General features: G+C 41.7%; 1 protein-coding gene across 2 annotated transcripts in view; it reads right to left on the reverse strand.

Annotated features, from left to right (window-relative positions):
• COL8A1 (collagen type VIII alpha 1 chain) overlaps positions 1 to 12,901 on the reverse strand; it is a 94,850-nt gene that overhangs the window by 26,695 nt on the left and 55,254 nt on the right. Inside the window, exon 3 of one of the 2 annotated variants that reach the window (XM_074595434.1) lies at positions 8,604 to 8,716. The exons of the other annotated variant lie outside the window; for it this stretch is intronic. The gene's annotated coding sequence lies outside the window, so the exon portion shown is untranslated. The remainder of the gene's footprint in view (positions 1 to 8,603; positions 8,717 to 12,901) is intronic. 2 annotated transcript variants of the gene reach the window in all.

Below are 12,901 nucleotides of genomic sequence, written 5' to 3' on the forward strand. Positions count from 1 at the left end.
GAGAAGGAGGTGAAGAGCGTAAAGAAGCAGCGACCAAAAACCGCAATAACCTGGTGCAGACAAGTCTATTAAAAAGAGAAAATATTGTAATAAGGACTGGAATAATTGTTTGTTTTAACTTCTGTTTTAATCACATAAATCCTTGTCATGCTGTAAGCAGCCCAGTTTGCTGAAGGAAGAAAGAAAACAAACCAGGGCATGATTTGGGTAAAATGCATGGGGAGGCCATGTCTTTTGCGCGCACTGGCCTCCTGCCACAGGCTGTTCCCAGTGCTCCAGCGGGTGGGGAAGGAATGCTGCAGTCTTCATCCATTCAGTTCCCAGTTCCTCCACCTCCACCCTCTCCAGGGGTGGCAGAGCAAGCCAGCCTGGGGTCTGCTGTCCCAGGGGCTGCCCTGGTCCCTCTGGATTAGCCCTGCTGCCCTTTGCTGCCAGGGGGATGGGGGAAGGACTCCTACCACCATCAGTGGTGCCCACCTTAAGGCTTGGCTGCTCGGGCTGTGCCCTGCTTTTGGAGCTCTCCTGTTATGGCTTAATGACTAGGTAGTGCTAATGAGTGAAAAAAAAGCTGAAATGAGAGATCGAAATGAGCCTCTGAAAGCAGTGGAAAGGCTGGCACTTGCATGGTTATATAAAGGAAATGTTGTTATTCCTAAGGAAAAGGTACTATTTCTACAGCTATAATCTAAACCATATTTCTCTTTAGCACCAAAGCCACACACTGGTATTCACCTGGGCTTAATGCAAATACTGCATCAGGCAGCTCAGGGATAGTCAGCTCTTACGAGCAATGTTAGCTGTGTAAGCTTCGTTTGGAGTTTTAGCAGACTCCCTACTGCAGTCTTCACTAGACAAAACAGGCTTGACATTTAAAACCCATCTTCTGTAATTGTTCTAATTCCAGATACAGTCACTGTAACTAATTTGTGGCAACAGTCAAAAGAGAATTAGATGTTTATGTATCGTTATTTGTAATCAGGCTAAAAAATGGATTGTTAGCAAATATATTTATATAAATCAAGCATACCGCACGTCAAATGTTGTAGCAGTGCATCTAAAGATCAAATGTTTCTTATCGATGTATATATATTTAAGTACTGACAGGTACTACAGCCAATTCACATGTCAGCAATTTTTGACCAGTATGGAAGCTGTATTGGGTTTTCACGGGAAGTCCTTGAGAGCAGACACATCTCGCTACTGAAGCTGCCCCGTAGGTGGCGTGAGCCATCCACTCAAGCGCACACACAGGCCTAACACTTCGCTTCCGTTATTTTATTTTTTTTTAAAAAGCAAAATAACAAAGCCATGTTTACATAATTGTCCTTTATATAGGTGCTACTGCCTGTGTTGGCTGGGGCACAGCCGTGTTACACTGCCTTCGAGTTAGAACTGCCATGTCATGATAAATTACAAAGAAATTTCTTTCTGGTAAAGGTAAAATCTTGTCTTAAGACACAGTGTTCACCTGTGTCTTTGAATGAGGAGGGTCCTCTCTACTCCCAGTTACTTTGATCACCTACAGACAGCTCATTACAAAGAGCATACTCCTGATATTGGCCAGGGCAAGTATAATATGAGCTGAGCATAAGATATTAACAAATATCTTTCCTTTTAGTCCTTTCTGGCTTCCTGTCTTTTAGTCTGTGTTTAGTTTTTCAAACACTCTCTCTTGTTTGTCACAAGGCAAGGGACTTTGTTTTCTAGTTGTTCTAGAAGTGCATCATGCTGGAATGTGTTTTTGCTCTGAGCACATCAAAATCTGCAGATTTTTCTGCTGGTGGGGAGGAAATGGTGAGCACCAGCCCTTTGATCTTAGTCTTGCTACATTTAGTAAAGAAAGGGAATGAATTTTGAGCATGTCTGCAGTTCCTATGCAGTTACACCTCCCATTTAGAGATCGTATTAATTCCTGTCTAGGTTGAATTGCATGTGAAATGGTGTTTGCCTTCCACACTTGACCACGGTAGGAGAAGGTAACATATATGTTCAGGCATCTGTTTTGCTCCATTCAGCACTACTAAACCTCAGAGCAAAATCATCCATATCTAGGTAAAATGTGAGGGGGGAGAGGAAATTAAAAGGGGAAGAAGTCAAAGGAGGATTGTCTGTAGAGACCTCCTATCTTCAGCTCCTCACAACCGCTGAATATTTGTGCAGGTAACTACTATACTTTTAAGTCTGGTAGACTGGACATCAGGTTTCAGGTACAGTAAAGAAAATTTAATGAAGGGACCCAACAACAAAATACGTTTTGTATTTCAAGATACAAAAATATCTGTCTCAAGAAGGGTATGAAGGACTATGTTGCACAGCAGCTGAACAGGTATTCCTCCTGAGCTTGAAGGACTAGGTGTGCAAAGTATCCAAGCATCTAAGATTGGAAACAGATCCCTCGTGACATTGCCAGGTACGCCAGTGTGAGTTACAGGGAAATCCCCACCAGGAACCTCTCAGCACCTATAGGCACAACATGGGCTTGAGTGTTTGGCACTTGCAGCGTGCACAACAAACTCCTCGTGTATGGTCATGCTGAGATAGACCAGGGGTTGCAAAGCTAAGAACACAAAGCTCATTTGGAAGATTAAAAGAATACACTTCACAAAAAAATTTACCAATACCTGGCTCACTTACTGTCCTATTTTACTATTTAATCCCATTCACACTCCTAAAAGACCTCTGATTATTCCAAGCCCAGGAGAGATGTGCCCAAGACAAGACTAATATGAAAGGGTTTTTTTTCTTGTTTGTTGCTTCAGCAGCACAAGCCTGAATATGGGAAGTAGTGATTTCACAAAAAGCGGTGGTCGCATTCACTTCTCAGGTACATAGGTAATAAAACTCTTCTTTGCATTTCTGAGGTTATATACCTCCAGGAAAACAGTCTCCACTTGGTTTAAAGATAGTGGAGTCCAGGAAATAAAAATGTCGTTGTCAGTGTTTCACAGGCCAGAACCAAACCTTTCCTAAAGGAGATGTTATAATAATAGCCAGAGGAGGGAATGAACTCACTGCAGGCAAAAATTATAATAAAAATAATAATAAAAAATCAGACTCCTCCAAGACTCCTTTGGTTCAACTACAGACTGCAGGAGATTTCTCATAAAAGCATTTGATATTTTAATGTGACTGTACATTGGTTGAGAAAAGAGGAACACAACCTGTTGAGAGTTAACATTTTAGGACTCTTCACCATCCTGCTAAATTCAATGCTGCATTTTCAGCAAGAAAACTGCAGGCCACTTGGCTTAGCTGAAGCTGTGTAAACCTTCTAGATTATCAAATGTCATATGAAAAAATACCAGGCAAGTTTGGGCTGAGTAAGTGTTAAAGCTTTGCTAGGATGGCGTGTCCTCAAATAATTGCAGAATGCTAAACACAGAGCTTCCCGTGTTCCTTCAGGCTGAGCAGGGGTGCCAAGTATACAGAATTGGAAGCTGTCTATCAGGGCTTTTTTTTTTTATTTGCTTGATACTGTGCAGACAGCAGAGACAAAATACCAGAAATGCCTGAAATCCTTATGACCTTTCACTGCAAACTGTGAACTTTGTCTGCTAAACTCAAATTTCTATTTACACTGTCAGCACAGGCTCCATGCTGTTGCCTTTTCTTTGTCTTTCCAGTTTGTCATGTATTGAGGGACAGCTTCACAAACACTGCGCAGGAGGGGGGACCTGAGCACATTCCAGACCTTTTGCAGGTTCAAAATACTAAGTCTCCGTGTTGTGGATTGCTTAAAAATAGCTGTAATGCAAGCAAAGTAGCATGAAATATGCTGTTTGCACACAAAGCAAGTATTCTACAGAAAGCTTTAGCTTTGCCATCAGCTGGCATGGCTGACATTCCCACGTTGTGCACCGACGCCGTGCTGCTGCATAGCTGACCCCATTTACACCATTTCCCATTTACACCAGAAATACACAGGTGACTACAGAGTAAATGGCCCAAAAATGCATTCAGTAAACTACTGCATCAGCTTCTCAACTAAAAAATATCGCTGATTTCAGCATCGTGCTCCAGCATTCATCCACCCCTTGTAAATCATGAGCTAGACTGCTGCAGTGAACAAGTACGGGGAAAATTTCAGATGTATAAAGTAGAGGTTGTGAGAGTGAGTAGAGTGAGTAGAAAAGCGAGGGTGACTGAGCACTGGCACGGGTTGCCCAGGGAGGCTGTACAGTCTCCATCCTTGGAGATAATTCAAAAGCCATTTGGACGTGGTCCTGGGCAATTGGTCTAGGTGTTCCAGCTTGAACAGGGGGGTTGGACAAGATGACCTCCAGAGATGCCTTCCAACCTCAATCATTCTGTGATTCGGTGAAACTGTTCCTATGCGAGACTATGAACTGTAATATTTGACGGTATTTGCGTAACTTTTGCATTTGAAAAAGGATATCCTTAACCTGCTACTTAAATAAACCAAACAACTCCACTGAACTCCTTTGAAACTAAATAGAAGGTTGAATTATATAACAAATATTTTAGCTGAACTATCATTATTAGCTGGGTACTTCTTCTGACTGTATTTCGAATTTAATTTTGTTCTGTGGTAGCATTCTTTGAACTTTACAAGACAAAGGTATTAACAGAATTCTGTGTCTGAACTCTCTGAACCTGTCTTAAAGGGCGACATTTCCGGAGAGATTCCTGCCTAGAAAATACATTAGTGTTTCCTAAAGGAACTCAGTGAGTTCACAAGGAATCCTTACATTAATAAATTATATCAATGAGGCTTTTTAAAGAAGACTGTTTACTTAGTGCTACTTTTCTCGGAACGTGGAAGGTATGGAAAAATGTGTGGAAAACATTTGCAAAGCAATGACTGCAGCCATATGCTCTCTATGTTGCTGTTAATGACTTATCTGTTAACAAACCATATACTTCAGCACGTAACCAGGAGGATTTATGCTTAATGCAAAACCCATAAAAAGACTTACTGTTTGGTACAACTGTTTCAGGAATCAGATTGGCACATTGCTGTAGTCTTCCATGAACTTCCTGTTATCGGTATAAAAATCTGCTGCCTGCTGGCTTGAGATCCCTTTCCAGCCTGAGCGACGTTGAGGGAGCTGCTTCTCCTCGCTTTGCAAAGGGGCAGTCATTGTATCACCAGGCAAAGTGCTACCAATGAACTTGTCGCCAAAGACCAGACGCGTGTGCGTACATGTGTGCACACGTGAGCTTGTCTGGGGAGCAGGGGACTAGAGAAGCAGAGAATTTAACGAGCAGCAGGTCCTTCAGGTCTCTGCTTCGCACAGCCTGGGATCGTAAACTTGTCATCATGGTTACTAACAGCAAGTACGAGGTATCCGTGGAATATCCCCAATTCTAATGATCAGTGGAGGCAAGTTAATCTCATTCTTTTTCTGCGTGCTTCTGTACTAGAGCTTTATGTGTCAATTATCGCTACTAAAGCCCTAAACAAGCCCCTCTTCTTCAAAACACAGACAAAAGCAACCACTGGGTTTATTCACAATAATGCTTGGATTAGTTAAAGAAACCACAGTCACCAACAGGAAAAGAGAAGTAAATTTCTAAGCTATTGAATAACACTGCTATGTTTGGAAAGGATTTTTCTTTTGTAATTCCCCTTTAATTTCCTCCCATCCAGAGCTGCTGAGAGGAATCTGCAGCTAGGTTTTCATGAGTGACTAAAGGAGTCCAGCAACTGACTCCTGTTTAAAATCAATGGTCCTGGAAATGTAAGGTAACATTTCCATGAACACATGAGTAATTTGAGGTTTAAGTTCCACTAAAAATCATCCAGTACTTCCAGCTCCCCAAGTCACAGAGGGAAAAGGCAGACTGGTAAACTAATCCTTATTATCAGATAAGCAGGGATTTAATGGAGGAACACAAAGCACGAGAAAATGAGGAGGAAACTGAGGACAGTGAAGACGGCTATATTCAAGAAGTTTATACACTGAGAGGCATAAAGGGCAGTTCAACAGGAAAAAGGAGAGACAGAATATCGGACTACATAAGCCGAAAAATTTCTTTCAGTCGCTTAGGTTTTCTTTTGATTTTGAGATATGACCTCAGTAAACCCGCATAAAATTGTATAACTTTATCACCTGACTCAGTGCCTCTGAATTCAGTACAATACATTTTTTTCATTCTGCTTCCTGATCAGATTAGAAAGTGTCTGAAGTTGGAGACTGTTCATTCTGGTAACCTTTCTGAATAGTTTTGCTTTCTTCATTTCAATTGTTGTTTTAAAATTTAAAAATATTATTAAAATACCACATTTGGGTGGGTAGTGAGTGCCATGACACTGTGTAGAAAACCAAAGCAATTTGAATCAAGCGAGACATTCTGAGTACATTTTTAAAATACCTTATTGCTTAAATAAAATAAACTTAAATCCCTTAGTCTAGCAATTACTTTCAGATGTTTGATTGTTTATTTTTAAAGAACTGTCATATCAACCATTTAGAACTGACAAGTACTATTTTGATATCTTCACGTGTTTTCCCTTAACATCTGCTGCCTGCCTTATGTTGGGAACTACATACTCATCTTCATTGTCTCTTGTATTTATCTTAATTTTGCTGTGTTTTATTTTATTAGAGGAAAAACTTAGCAGAGCTGTTTGTGGCAAGATTTAGTTACAGGAAACCCAAAAGCTAAGCCCCAGTTTCAGCTGAGACAATTAGACTGTTGATTTTGGTAGCGGCTCAGGACTTCTATTGGACCCAAATGCCTTTCAAGTCTATCTGCCAGTTGATGCTCAAGTCTGAAATTTTTCTGTATTCTTGCTACAGATAAAGGGCTTTGTTTCCTTTTAATTTGAGCGATATTTCTGTCCAGATCTGAATGTTTTGCTGAAATTCTTCTCTATTCACTGGAATAGTTTAAAAAAAAAAAAAAAGGAAATAACATTTTTTCCAGAACTTTCAACCCTTTTTGAAGGCTTTTTTCCCCCTTGATTCTCTGTTCCTTGATATCTGTGAATTGTTGAGGACAGTGTTTGTTTTCCTCAAAGCAATTTTGCCACGCATGAAAAGTAGCAGGTGCTAATTCGTAATGCTTAGCTTAACTGTTGCTTTTTTCTGCCCAGTAAGTATATTTAATAGCTCATATTACTCTTTCACCTGCTGTAGGTAAAGGACTCTAAAACACTGAACACATGATACTGTTTTTAAAGTGATCTACATTATTATATACAGCAGAAGGTCTTTATCAAAAGGCTTGAAGAAATTACTAATAAGAAAAGCAGTGTTCTTATACAGTCTTTTCATCAACTGCTATAGAAACTTTGCAGTCGAGTTATCAAAGTCTGCTCCCGTTCTTGGATGGATGTTTTACTGCTAGGTGGATTGGGCTCTAAAACTTTCTTAGGGATGCTGTGGGAGAATGTAAATACTAGCTGGGAAGTGGTTTATTCTCTATTAATATTTTGTGGGCTGGAGCCTTGGGCTATACAATTTCTTTTTCTTTTTTTTTTTTTTTCCCTTCTTTCTTTCTTTTTTTTTTTTTTGCTTGTGTTTCTTGTTGGACTTTTATGGCACCCGATGTAGGGCGGGCCACAGCAGCCGATGGCGGGTGAAGCGGTTACCAGGGACAGCTCCGGCGTCGGCCGCCGCCAGGGATCCCGATACCCTGGCGCTTCTCCAGTTCCACCCCGGTGCCTGGAGAAGTTCAGTGGGTTCACAGAGCGGGGTCTCCCTCTGCCAGGGCTCATGCTCCAGAGCCGCATGTTTGTGGAGTCATGTTTAAGTGACTCTGTTGGTTTCATTTCAGACTAATGGTGGAGGATTTCTCCGCCCGAGAGAAGCACGGTCGGATGTGGCGCTCATCCTCCTTAAAAGATGTTCACAAAGTCTAAGGAATTTCTGTGATTCATTCTTAACATGTGGATTCTTTTAATTAGCTATCTAGAAACCAAAACAGAGCGCAGGACACTACTGCAATGCAGCTTGTTAAGCAATAATGCATTTTTTCTTCCAAAAGTCACACTTGATAACAAACAATAGTCATAGGCATAAGATGACTGTGGATACTATGAGCTAATGTCTAGTTGTCAGAAACTTTTCCATTAAGGCTCAAAATGATGTTTAACATATTCTTCCATTATTGAGCTAAACTAAACATTGTATTAAACATGGATTTCCCAATGAATGTTACTGCTGTTTAGTTTTACATGTGCATACATACGAAGCAGACGTGTACATATGCATTTTGGATATCAAAAGCACATCAATAGCATGGTTCACACTATTCCCAGGATACAATGTTTTTTGACATTTCTTTTTTAACGAAACCTGTTCTTACTCTTTCCTGACCACAAAATATATTTAAACCAAGATTCTTTAAACAAACATGAAATGCCAAAATTACGTGTTCTCTCCTATTAAACAACGGAGAATGACTGAACGGGTAGATTTCTTTAATGATCTAGGAAAAAAAATGGTGCCGAGGATGATCGTACCACATATTTTTCTACTCGAAATTCAAAAGCTTTGGTGTATAGCAAACACTTGAATAACTTACGAAATCCTGTGTAGGCGACAGCTTTAAGACAACTTCAGTTTTAAGCCTTTGTGTTTTGTTTTTGGCATTATGTGTAAGTCATTTAGGATTTCAAAGCTGGATATACTTACATTTAGATTTCAGGAAAGGGCAGAAGGACAGGTTGTTTGCTTTTCACTTTAAGAGACCTAGATTTCCTGATTCTGTTAGGCCCGTTGTTACTTTGTTGATTTTAAGTTGGTCCCTAGGGGGAAAAGAAAGCTTATAAGAAATGTAGGAGCACACTATCCTTTTCTTGCAGAAATAATAAAGAATATTGGCCAAGATTTTCAAACATAGTGGCTTAAATTAGTCTTTTAACTCCATATTCAGGCTTCTTATTCAAGGTCTACTGTTCAGAAGCATGAAAACCTGGCAACTCATTCACTTTGAGTAGCCTTTTTAGTTACTCAAGGCTTGTGAAAACTGATGTAACAGCTTGAATATGGACTAAAAATCCTAATGTTTTGTATTTTGGTTGGCAATCCTGTAATAATTATGTTGTAAATCAAAATATGGGCTTGGATTTTGAGAAAAGTGCCTCGAGCCTTGTTCCCACCCTTCTGCAGAGACACTGCATAGCTTTTTCAGATTACTAGGTATAAAATTATCAGTTTGAAGGACAGTTGAAAAACTTTTACCTAATCTCATCTTTCTTCACGTGTGTTGCCCCCATGAAAATGTACATACAAGCCCTTTTATGCAATGTGCAACATAAAGTCATTAGTTCCCAAGAGGCTTGGATTGATACGATGTGCTTGGAACCGCCAATACAAAGTCTCAAGTGTGACTGCACTCGTAATGTGAGAATGCTAACAAGGGGAGCCACAGGCAATGATAATGTTCTTTATAAATATAAAATATGATTATCTATTTTATACCTAATCACTCTCATGCAGCTGCTACCATGTCATACGTGCTTCGCCTGACCCGAATCCCACTGACATGGCTGGGAAGAGTTTCTGTGATTTGGTGGGCTCAGCTGCCATCGAAATATTTAGGGTTCAGCGTGACAAAGTTCTGGATGGTGAATTCTGGAGACCTGTGCTCCAGCTGGAATGTGAGCACATACTCGAGTGCTTTGCTGGATCAGAGCTAGGGAGGGCCCAGTACCTCTCTGCGCAGCCCCTGCCCTCAGCTGCTGACAGCACGCTCCTTCTGCTGCTCAGTGTCCATCCCATGTGAACCCCTGGGCTACTAGAAAAACTAGATAAGCAGGGTGATGCTCTTCATGTGCTGATTGGCTTAGTGGTTGAAAATTGAGGTACTTGGCCTAAGGTCTTCCTTGCCTGTGTTTTTACTCTCCACAGCCACTGGTGTCCCAGCAGTAGGAGTAACTTCACAGAGCCAAACACACCTGAGGGTGTCTCTCCATTTACTTCAAGAATTTTATCGGCCAGGGCAAAATGAAAACTCAGCAGTAGTGGCTCCTAATCTCTGCACAGCTGGGCTTCAGCAGTGTCATGTACCCCAGGACCCAGTGGGCCCCAGGCAGCTCTGCCCGGCCGCCACAGGGCTATGCTAACCTTAGAGGGAAGAAGCATTTGGAGAGAGAGGAGAGCCAAAGAGGAGCACTGATTTCACAAGGGAAACTTGTGGGTAGCTTGACTGGTTTTACCTCAGATTTATTCAAGCCCATTTGAAATGTGCCCACTACCCCGTTTCATCTGAATGCCACATCTGAGTGATTAATGCTGACAAAAGCACTAACTAAATTTTGGTCAAAACAGTACATTTTCGCAAAAGAATCTTGATTCTTGTAGACAGAGGAGCATTTTCTGCCAGAAAGGAGACCTCAAAGTATCAGCCCAGGTATCTCCAGAGTACACTGTTGCCAACCAGCCCCTGAGCTTCTGGTCGCTGGCTGGAATGTGTTTCTCCATTTCAGGTGGCTCCAGCTGCCCATCCAGCCCCAGCACAGGCTCCGAGAGCTGCCACATGGTGGAAGCCAGGTGGGTGCCTTCCTCACAAAGCCCAGAGCCCTCACAGAAAGTCACTGGTTGCTTTCCAGGCCCTTTGGCTTAGATCAGGGATTAGATTAGTGATGACAAAGCTTTCTGGCCTCTGGTGTCAAATTTATTTTTAAAAATGTCTGTAATAATTGCCAGCTCAGTTGTCTGGCAATACCAGATCTAGCACTGGCTCCTGATCTGCCCCTGCTTCGGTAGATAATACGTAGCGATTTTCTTTTCACTCCCTCTGTCTTTTGCAAACGGACCCCTGTTCAGTTTGTGGTGCAGTTAGGCAGATGTGTTGCCACCTGGGGAACTGATAGGAGATAATGCCCAAGTACTGTGGATTATTTGCAATTGGTTTCACCCAATTGTTCCGAGCTGTGCAAAGAAACGTGCATTTGGCACCTTTCCTGAGACGACTCTAAAGCCTGGGAGAGCAGAAATTGCCAATGCATTAAGCACAACCTTGTTGCCATTTGCTTCCTAGTTTTATGAGAAGTAGCTTTTTATTGTTTAACCTGCCAAACAGGCCTTCTCCTTCAAACAATGAGTCAATATTTCAGAACACATCTACACCCGTTCATCACTTTTAGAGATGGCTCTGGGCTCCACAGTTCAGCTCTGGATGCAAACTTCTCTGCAGCTTGCAGGTGTTTAGGTTTGGGCTCTGGCTCAGCTTCTTGTGTGAATGAAGGAAAGTCACACAGTCAGAAGTAGCTTTGAATAGTCAGCAAAATGGAGAGCTGCCAGACTGAAGGGGATGGCAAGCTACTTTGCCTATGCCTGAGGAAAGAGGGATTAGGCATTTCAGCCAAACAGCTCATTCCTGCCTCCTGTTTGTACCATCCATGCTGCTGTTACTGCCTTTGTGGGATTAGAGAGAGGGTAAAGGAGTGCCAGCGTGTACCAGAGGGCCCCAGTACAGCAGCAGCAGTCACATCTGCCCTTTCTACCTCCAGCGGAAGCAGGATTTCTCTGGCTTTCTGCCCTGGTCCTGCCCTAGTTCCTGTCCCTCCAAACCAGGACCGACCCTTTCCTGACAATCAAGAAGGTACAGAAGAATGTGTAGGTGGTGATGGTGGAGATAGTGGAAGTGAAGGGAAGGTCTCTGAGTGTCCTGTCTCCATGGAGGAGGGGATGGAAGGAAAAGAAGTGGTCCCAAGGAGAAGAAACAACTGTAGGAGCAGAAAAAGGCCCTGTCCCCTCACAACCTCCCCACACACAATCCCCTCAGTCCTCAAAAAGCCCACACAACATCACCGAAGTGGTCCCCACTTTTCCCTCTCACCTGTCTTTCCCCATCCCACTACACCACCACTACCCCTGCCTGCTTTGCCTGCCCCAAGGATGCCCTTGGCCAGTACCAAGAGTTTGGTTTTGCTACACAGTGTAACCAATAAAAGGCCAAATTCTGGCTCCAGTAAATCACTCAACAGGCTTCCACTGATTTTTCTGAGGAACTCCTGGCCACTTTGAGATGTTGTTCTCTTTAAAACTAATATACTATTAATATTAATACTATTAATATTATAATCATAATCATCCAGCTATTCATGTCCTGAGACTGATCACTTCATGTGCATTTTTCCACTTACCTACTTTCAAAACTGAAAACCTATAATGGTGCAATATTTTTTTTTAACTTGAAAAAAATTATCTCATGAAAGATTTCCTACCGAAACAATCCATGTCTCCCCTGTGTTATTCAATCATGTGGAGATTCTGATATATATATATTAGGACTGTTTGGAGAAGTTCCAAGTCTAAAGCCATAATGTTGGGGAACATGAAGCAAACCAGGGCAGTCTTTTTTCTTATGGAGAAATTAAGTCCCAAGAAGGCTTCCTGGAAAAGCAAGGGAGGGAGGGAATATGAAAGACAGGAGAATGACAGCACCGTTCCTAAGAGGAAACTTAAGCATTAGATTTCCTCATTGGTGGAGTTTCATTTCATTGCTCTGTTTTAAGAATGTACTAAATCTTCAAATACAGTAAGATGGCATGCACTCTCCTCTCCCTCCCACTCGGCTGCCTGCAGGTATTAACTGGGTGTGGGAAACAACATTTTGTGTTTGCAATTCAAGTACAGAGAGGCAAAAGCAGCAAGGCAGAAAATCACCGTATTCTCTCTCTTAACACAGAAACAGCATGACCCCTGGTTAATTTAAGTAGTCATATAAATATAACTTCTATTTTAAGCATATACTTAAGTCCTGCTGATTCAATATTCAGCCCAAATACAAATGACTTTTGTGAAAGGAGGTTTGCATTGAGCTGGATCTACTTAGTAAAATATTTCAGTCTGGTGTTTGAGGGAGAAAAGAGGAATCTGGTCAATTGCTGCAAATGCCTCTGTAGCAAAATCATTGCTGTGCTCATTGTTTGTGTTATTTTCTTGAGAATTTTTAAAATTTTTGTGAGAAAGAACTACTGTGG

The sequence above is a fragment of the Larus michahellis genome, chromosome 1, assembly GCF_964199755.1.
Source record: "Larus michahellis chromosome 1, bLarMic1.1, whole genome shotgun sequence".
NCBI lineage: Eukaryota > Metazoa > Chordata > Aves > Charadriiformes > Laridae > Larus > Larus michahellis.